General features: G+C 39.8%; 1 pseudogene; it reads left to right on the plus strand.

Moving 5' to 3' along the window:
* The first annotated feature begins 4,892 nt into the window (after positions 1-4,892).
* On the plus strand, positions 4,893-6,064 carry LOC118854683 (annotated as a pseudogene).
* The last annotated feature ends 224 nt before the right edge of the window (positions 6,065-6,288 follow it).

Below are 6,288 nucleotides of genomic sequence, written 5' to 3' on the forward strand. Positions count from 1 at the left end.
AGCATAGACATAAGTATCAGCACTTTAAAATAAAGATGATTTTCTTAGTGTCACAAGCAGCCAACCTTTGGTACCATTGAAACTGAAATAAAACAAATGCCAATTAACAGTACACACAATACACATGGCATAATACAGAGCACCATCTGGAAGGATACTAAGTGACAACATGCCTAATTACATATAGAATATATAATACATGTTCATTTCGTAAGTATAGTCAATCCTCAGCTTTAGCAGGGATAATGTTCCTAGAAAATGGCATGGAAGTAAAAAAGAATGTTGATACATTGAACCTATAGGAATTAGTGGGTTAGGTTCCTACAACTACCAAAAACTGTAATCTTTCCTAGACATTGCTGAAAATACACTTTTCTACATACAATTCTTTATAACAAAACATTAATTCTGCTAATATGTACTTTTCCTGACACAGTAACCATGAAATAACCCATAAAATTCATTACACAAAATAAAATTGGTAACATGCAAAACATTTTTCTTACTAGTAATTCCCTAAAATTGTGTCACCTTTTGTGCTAACGTCTCAATTTTTAAAAATTGATTTCAGACAATATCTAGTTTTGTAACACATGAAATCTATAGTACCATAAATACTTTACACCAAATAAAATTCTTAATACTAAAACAATTTTTTAACCTGAATTTTACCTTCCACTATGTCAGATGGCAGTTTGAGGGCATTATACTATAATGCAGTAAACCTCTCTACCTTGGTCATCCTCTGAAAAACAAGGGAGAAGTTACTGGAACATCAGTTGCTTCTCTCAGAAGACCACTGGCACTCTGTCCTTCATGGTTGTGGATGGCATTGAAGATTGTGAAGGACACACCAGCTTGAAATAATCTTTTGGTGATGTCTGCTTCCTGTGTCATTTGAATTCCTTACAGGCCTCAGAGTACAGGAACACAGCAGAGGCAAATTGACATTTAACCTTGAGGCTACGATTTGTGATGAGATTGGCAGCCTTGATATCTCTAGTCAGCTGGTTGATTAGGCCAACAGTGACTTACACCTTTATTTTCTCACTAAGCCACATCACTGACTTTGCATGCTTGGGCTTAGAGCCCAAAAGACTTGCACTATGCTTTGAGAAGCATAATTGCGATACAACACTTGAATTTTAAAGACAGTGAAAATATGCAATGAATACACAAGAAGTTTTACAATATTAGGGTGAACAAGACCAGTGAAACACCTTTCATTTTTTTCTCTACTGCACATTGACATTACCTACTTGAAACTGAAAATGAAGTTGGCAATAAAATGTTTGAAGTTGTGAAAGTTGAAATGGGAATGTTAAGAACTGACTCTCTCTCTCTCTCTCTCTCTCTCTCTCTCTCTCTATATATATATATATATATATATATATATATATATATATATATACATACATACATACACACGTACACATGCATAGTACACAGGAGTCAATCACGGGCAATAAGTATGGCTAACTAACAAAACAAAACTACCTAGCTACAACACTAACAATAGGTTTATATATAAAATACAAACCAACAAGCAATATTGTACATGCAAAACAATCAGCAAACATACACCACTACAACATGATCAAAACACAAAACAGTCAAATGAACTTAACAGCAACATAAAACAAGCATTCTGAACATTCAGCAATTCACGTGTCTATCAGTAGACATATGCAATTACGTGCAAGGCACTTTTCACCTGAGCAATCTCTAGTATTGTCGCCTTACATCTTTGGGTTTACTTAAAATATAATTTAGTGTAGTGATTGGTCTAACAGGCCTAGTTCTCCTGCCACTGCTCTCTCTGCTCCTATACCAGAGCTAATAGTCAGTATGGGCTAACCATCAGCATCATTATAGACTTGTGTCTATACATAGGGTGGAGGTCATTCCAAGTTGGCTATAAGTATTTTTAAGCTCTTTGGGTTGGATTTGCAGCCTACGAGTCTCTAGCATGAAAGTAGTTATGACTGGGTTCAGTTCTCCTGCCCTGTAATAACTACACACAGTTTCCTTCACTGGATGCATCACTCTCAGTGCCCATGTCTTTGTACAGCTGGTGGGCAGTCTTTTTTCCTCAGCCTTTTCCTAGTCAAGCGTCCATCAGTTTTCTCCACCTGGTCATTAGAAAGTCCATCTGGGACTATTTTGTAAACAGGCAAATTGACAACTCTTTCTAGTATCTTGTATGGATTTACTTTCCATCGGTCAGTTAATTTGTGAGTCTCTTGAATCATTAAAGCAAACTCATCCTTGTCTTCCCCAGATATAGGAACCTGGTAGCATCTATTACATAAGTCTAAAAATGAAAACCACTGGCTGTCTAGCAGACAATCCAGGGAATTTTGCACCCAGGGCATAATGTACTGGTCCACTTTAGTCCTTTTGTTCAAAGTTCAGTAATCAACACACATCTATATCTTTCCATTTTTCTTAGGCACCACAGTACAGATGAGGCATGAGGGCTGCTGAATTCTATGATGATGCCATTAACCTGAATTTCATATGGTTTCAGAGATCCTCCATAATAGACAAAAGAAGGCTCCTAAATCTTTCTGTGAATGGTCTGGAATTGGTGAGCTGTATTCTGTGTCTTGCACTTCAAGCACAACCTACATCCCATTCATGTAATGAGAACACAGCTCTCTTCTTGCTGAATTCCAGCCTCAACCAAGCCTTCTACTCTTGTAATACTGGGTAGTGTCCGAAGTCAAATACCTCAGGATCCAGCACAGAAGGTGAACAGTTAGGGCTACTGTGACATTCTCTAGAACCTCTTGCCTCTAACTTCTTGTAAGTCGTAGATGGTCAAAGCATGCAAGTATGGAGTCCCAGCTTGTCACTTGCAGTATCCCGCTAGAGTTTTGAAAAGATTAAAATTAGTTCAATCAGTGCTGACACTGCACTGAATATTGGAAGGTCTGGACATACTCTAGTATGTCAGAGTGTCCACTTTTCTGTTAACAAAAACAACTTCCTTGGGGAATTTCAAACTCACTTAGATGTGTCCTGCATATGGATAGTCTTTACCACTCAAATCAAGTACAAGCCCTGCCATAGGCTTTAAATACATTTTGCCCAAGTATTTGTCATAAGATTAGAAAATAATGGAGCTTTGAGATCCACTGTCCAGGAGAGCATTGGAGTCCTCATTCTCAATTTTTACCATCCCCTCTACACAAAGTCCTATGAATCCAGATGGAATAGACCTATAGGGAATTGAAGATGAGGTCAATGTGACTGTTCTTGGAGGCACATAGTAAAATACTTCCCTGGTCCTTTTCCAGTTTCTCAAGGTTGGATCAAAAGATTTTTAACTTCTTCATGACCAAAGTTCCATTCTCTATACTAAAGCATATCTGTCTAATCCACAATTATAACAAAAACAGTTACTCTGATGATGGAAGTGGTCTTACGTCAGTCCTGTGTGCCTTCTCTTCCCTTGGCCCTCTCCCTCTCCAAGGAGAGTGAGATTGGTCATGTACTATCTCTTACCTGATAGTCTGAGGTTCTGTGACTAAAGCTCAGACTGGTGGTGCTGTTGTCCTGCATTGCACCTGTGGCTCATGGTAAGAAGGCCTGGAGGTTGCTGAGGCTGAGCCCTGTGGATTATATGGATATGAAGCTCAGGAGTACCTGTCTCATCTCATCCATTTTTGGTAATGATTTCTGTGTCTGCATAGATCTGATCACAATCAGCTGTATGCGGGCCATGTACCAATCCCTGGAACAGTCTCTCTGGTGTAATTTTTCCTGTATTCTCAGGATCCATACCCTCTATCTGTATTAGTCTCTTCATATCTTGCTCCACTCTAAAGAGGAATTCAATAGGCTTTTCTCCTTGCCACACAGTATTAGAGAAAAATTATCTGATCCTCCCCATCTAACCTCAGAGCTAAAGTTTGTATACACTCTAGCCAGGTAACATTCAGCCTCATCTCTATGAGGGCATCCACTGCCTTAGCAGCTATCCTCCTTAGGCTATATGATAAGTCTTATCACCTTGACAGCCTCAGGGGCATTCCAGTGTCCCAGGCACAGTCTTACCTATCCAACCCAAGCTTTCCAGTATTGTTCTTCTGGTGTACTGTGAAGTCCCTGATGGGGAAAAGTCATAAAACACAGCAAGAAGTGAAAGCCATAACTTAAATTCTGTGAAAGGTGGAAGTCCAGCCTTGGTGACCAGTTAAAATCATAATTCAGACACTAAATCATAACACTGATAATATGACCAGGCAATGATCATTACACAGACACAGTGACCAGTTCATGACCAATACATGACCAATACACAATCTTGTTTTTGGGCATTTGCCCAACAGCCCTGGCTGTTCTGGTGAGAAAACCTGAGGTTCTTCCCCTTCCAGATTGGTATTTTTGTGCTAATACATTAGGTCAAACTTGGTCTCAATTCTTACCTAGCCCTTAGTTATTGAATGGATTAGACAAAGGTCTGATATAATAAGGTCTGGGAGAAGACCTTAATTTAGAAAGGTTTTTTTTAGGATTTCCCTGTGGCTAGGTTTATTTCTGAAGTGGGATTTTGTCTTCCTGTTCCGGAAAACATGTTTGTTTGCATTTTATTTTATTTTTCTTTTCATAGGACGTGGACTATTTTTAGAGTCATAATTTTGTTTTTTCCTGGTTATATCCTAGAATTTTTTTTTCCAATGCTGTGAGAAATGTGCTCACTCTACAAAGAGAAACACTCGTTGTGAAAGCCAGAAAAGTTCTTATTTTATTTTACAATCTTAGTGAAGCAACTGACTTGTGTCTGAGACTACTAAAACATAAACATGGTAAACTCTACAAGAAAAGTATCAGACCTGATCTCTCTCCCTCCCAGCTGGCTCATTTCCTCCTTTCCTGGTCCCACCATGGCAGCCTATCTGATTACCCAAAGCACTTGTTAAGTTCCAATGATTGGCTTTTGGGTCAGCAGCTCTTCAGCTGTGTTGATGGGCTCATTTACAATGACTTTCTAATCTTCCCTAGCTATATTGACTTCACTGCAGATCAAGCAGACATAATTTCCTCGCTGACTAAGAAGATAATTCTAAAATCTCCACCTGTTTCATCCCCTATGGACATAGTCACCCAGCCTGGGATGGCCATGGCCATGGCACCCGAAGGAGGTATTGGCTTTTTACATCAAAACTGCACCCCAGAACTCCAGGCCAACAAAGTACAGAAAAGGAAGAAATACAAACAAGGTTTTATCACTGACCCTGTGGTCCTGAGCCCTAAAATTTGAGTCAGAGATATGTCTGAAGCCAAAACAAAGCATGGTATATGCAGAATTTCTATCATTAACATGTGTATCCACTTAGTGGCATCACCTCCTCTCATGACATCAACTTTCTCAAGGAGGAGGAATATGACTGCTTCCTGGGCAATATCATGACGAAGAGGGAGGATCTGGCAGTGGCTCATGCAGGAGTCACACTAAAGGCACCCAGTGAAATCCTAGAGTGGAGCAGGAAGGGGAAGCTTCCCATTGTGAAAAAGAATGATGAGCTAGTGGCCATACATGGACCTGAAGATACAGCGCTACTCACTAGTATCCAAGAACAGCTGCTGCGTAGGGAAGCCATTGCAGTTCGTGAAGATGATAAATATGGGTTTGATCAAGCTGGTTATAATGTGATTGTGCTGGACCCTTTTCAAGAAAGTTCCACCTTCCAAATTAACATGATCAAGAACATTAAAGAGAAATAACACAACACCTGGTTATTGGTGGCAATATAGTGACAACTGTCCAGGAGAAAAAAAAAAACATTGAGGGACACACTGTGGCTTGCATGGGCAGCTACTCTGTTTGTCTTTAGCAGAAAGTGCTCACAATGTGGGCAACCCTGGGTAATAGCTGTATATAAGTTCTCAGAATAAACAGTCACAGTGCTACAGGACCCCAGTCATTGATAACAGAAGCATCCAAAAGATGGGCAACACGGCTACAGCCTTCGTCCTTGGGGCTTCCACAGTGATCATAGGTTTTCAGTTGGTGGCCACCACTGAGGCCCCACGTGAATACTTCTTTTCCCTATGAAATCCAGATTAACAAAAATACAGGAGGATGAGATACAGAAAACAACTTAGGAAAGAAAAACTACTATTCAATGAAATAGACAAGATCCAAGAGACTCAGGGTTGATCTGGGACAGAGGTGAGGAACCTGCAGCTTCGAGGCCACATGTGGCCTTCTAGGTCCTCAAGTGAGGCCTTTTGACTGAATCCAGACTTTACAGAACAAATTTGTTTGGATTCAGTCAA

The sequence above is a fragment of the Trichosurus vulpecula genome, chromosome 6 (genome assembly GCF_011100635.1).
Source record: "Trichosurus vulpecula isolate mTriVul1 chromosome 6, mTriVul1.pri, whole genome shotgun sequence".
NCBI classification, from domain to species: Eukaryota; Metazoa; Chordata; class Mammalia; order Diprotodontia; family Phalangeridae; genus Trichosurus; species Trichosurus vulpecula.